The sequence below is a fragment of the Ailuropoda melanoleuca genome, chromosome 4 (genome assembly GCF_002007445.2).
Source record: "Ailuropoda melanoleuca isolate Jingjing chromosome 4, ASM200744v2, whole genome shotgun sequence".
Taxonomy (NCBI): Eukaryota; Metazoa; Chordata; class Mammalia; order Carnivora; family Ursidae; genus Ailuropoda; species Ailuropoda melanoleuca.
This window is the reverse complement of record NC_048221.1, coordinates 134967855-134970462: the sequence shown is the minus strand read 5'-3', so window position 1 is coordinate 134970462 and position 2608 is coordinate 134967855. Positions and strand designations below refer to the sequence as shown.

Sequence of the window (2608 nt, the reverse complement as noted above, 5' to 3'; positions counted from 1 at the left end):
AACCTGGCAGTGGCTGTGGTCCTTGACTGCAGCTTGGTGAGAGGCCCCAGAGCAGAGGCCCCAGCTACGCCCTGCCCGGCTCCCTGACAGCAGAGCTGATGACAAAATAATTAAGTATTGTTTTAAGCCACTAACTGGGGAGTGATTTACTTAGCAGGAGATAACTCGTGAAGTGTTCACATATTTTGCATGTAATCAAAAGTAATAAAAAGACTACATGAGAAAAAAAATTATGACCGTGATAGATCTGCATTTGCTCTGACCTGCTAATCATTACACACGGGTTCTGTGCTTGTGGGAGCAGACAGAATAGCAGCACGCATAGTGGAAGGAATCGAATTTTTTAGCGTGAGTGGGAGGGGGAAGCTTTGTGCAATTTTAAGCTCTGCCAGTAATGGTCTGTTTGAATTTTGACAAATTTCCAAATTGGTTCATACAAATATTCTGTCTCTCACTGCTCTGAGAATCAGCGGGAGGAAGAGCATGACAATAACTCTTGAGTCACAGAGTTTTCAAGTGTCAGAGCTTGAGGAACTACTGGGCTTGATAACCTGAGGTCACAGGACTCCTCAAAATCACTGCAAAATGTTGTGTGCGTGATGCAGACATTCTGTGAAATGAAGGTCATAGATGGAAACCAAAACACTTATTATCATGTTAGGTGGGCATTTGTCATCTGTGGCATCTCACATGTAGCTGTCCCCCGTCATGCGATCAGCATTACCACTTATTTCTCTGACTCTGAAGAAAGGAACAGCCTTTCCACCGGGGGAGCCCTCTGAAATCACAGCGCTCCTATGATACCGAAAGTAGAAAGACCCAGAGCCCAGAAAAGAGCTAAGAAATTAGCTTTTATAGGAAATGGTATTCAGAATATGCGATGTGACCCCACAGAGTACAATTATCTTTTTGAACAGTGACCAATAAAATTTTATTCCATTGCGATATTTCTACTTGCTGTCTCTTTTGGGGTTGGCATTTATCATTTGTTCAAACAACAGCAATACTCCCAGAAAATGAAGGTTCAAATATGTAAGTGGGGCTTCCTGAAAATTACTGACAGAATTAACTTCTATAAAATATCTATATCACAAATGTGTGCGTCATCCTCGCCCTGGGGCCATGGTAACCCACTCTGTACCTTTCCAATTTTACTCTATGTGCTGTCAAAGAGAGCATTACAAAATATCTACACCAGTGAAAATGAATTTTTTTCCTTAATGCCTAGATGAAAAGAACTTTGTATTTGTAACAGTGTTCATTGAAACACAAGTATAGTTTGACCAGTTAAGATTATGAAAAAAAAAAGTAGTGATACATGTGAAAAAATGAATTAAGATATTAAACTCTGTGTGGCAACTATGCAAATGCTTGAATTTAATATAATTCAGATGATAAGAAGGCATCATGACCAAGAAGGATAGGAACTGAAAAATCAGATGTGTGGCTGGACACTAGATTAAAAATGTTAACAAAAATACGAACCAGACCGATTCGTCAATGGTATGAATAAAAAGAGAAATATCCTTAATCGCAGTAGAATTAACATACCAATATAAATTACAGACAGTCTAATAAGATAAAATACAGAAATCTGATAGTTAGTGCTGACATAATTCTCTATGTTTGTGATGGCATGGGATGATAAAATATCACAGAAAATATATTGCTTATCTCAAAATTCAGCTTCCAGTGTTCAAAATGACCTGGAGACAATATCCTTCAATAGACAGCATCCAAAGGAATAGAGTGTAAAAAGAAACAGTGCAGAAGGCTATAGAGAAGTCATGGATGAAACACATATTCAAACTGAATCGTATTCAAGTTGAATACAATCGGAGATTCAGATATAAAAGAAATCAGTGTCATAATTTCCCATTTTCTTATCATTCTGCTATGCACAAATTATGTGGGTGATGATATGAAACAATTTTAATGTTCCTAATGTTTCAGATCTCTGTCATATGGGTGCTTACAACAACATTTGAAACAGATATGGATGTAATACATTATATTACATTGTAATAAAGCATAAATGTCATCACCTGTATAGTATTTTATATTGCTAAGTTATATTCCGTAATAGTGAATAGCTCTTAGTAAATAGCCACAGAAAACTACATAAAATGATCTCTAATACACACAGTTTCATTTCTGAAAATACAACGCATATAAAAAATTTACAAAATAAATTTTGTATTTATTTGAGAAAAAATAATTAGGTCCTAGGCTCAGATAATTACAGAGATATTTCACCTACATTACTAAACAGGTGTCTAGCAAGGTATCTTTCATAGTTGACCTCTGGCCTCTAAATAAAGTCCATGAGTTCTTTTCTAATCATTGTGATGAGAGGCAGGAAAACCAAAACAAAACAAAACAAAACAACTGTCTTCGAGGGAGCAGCAGCCCTGGGGTAAAATGAGCCACTGCTCTGCAAGCTCTCGCTGGATAGCATCATCTTACGGCTTCTAATAACATCCATATTTAAATAATACTCAAAACTACAGCTCCAGCTCGGATCGTTTTCTTGAACTTCTGATCCACAAATCTTACAGGTTACTAGATATATCCATACATGTCTGACTGGTGCATCAAATTGATCATG

At 37.0% G+C, this 2608-nt stretch overlaps 1 non-coding gene across 1 annotated transcript; it reads right to left on the bottom strand.

Annotated features, from left to right (window-relative positions):
• Nucleotides 1-1074: 1074 nt before the first annotated feature.
• Nucleotides 1075-1179, bottom strand: LOC117802102. The gene has a single exon (XR_004625158.1). It is a non-coding gene; the product is annotated as a U6 spliceosomal RNA (small nuclear RNA).
• Nucleotides 1180-2608: the final 1429 nt, after the last annotated feature.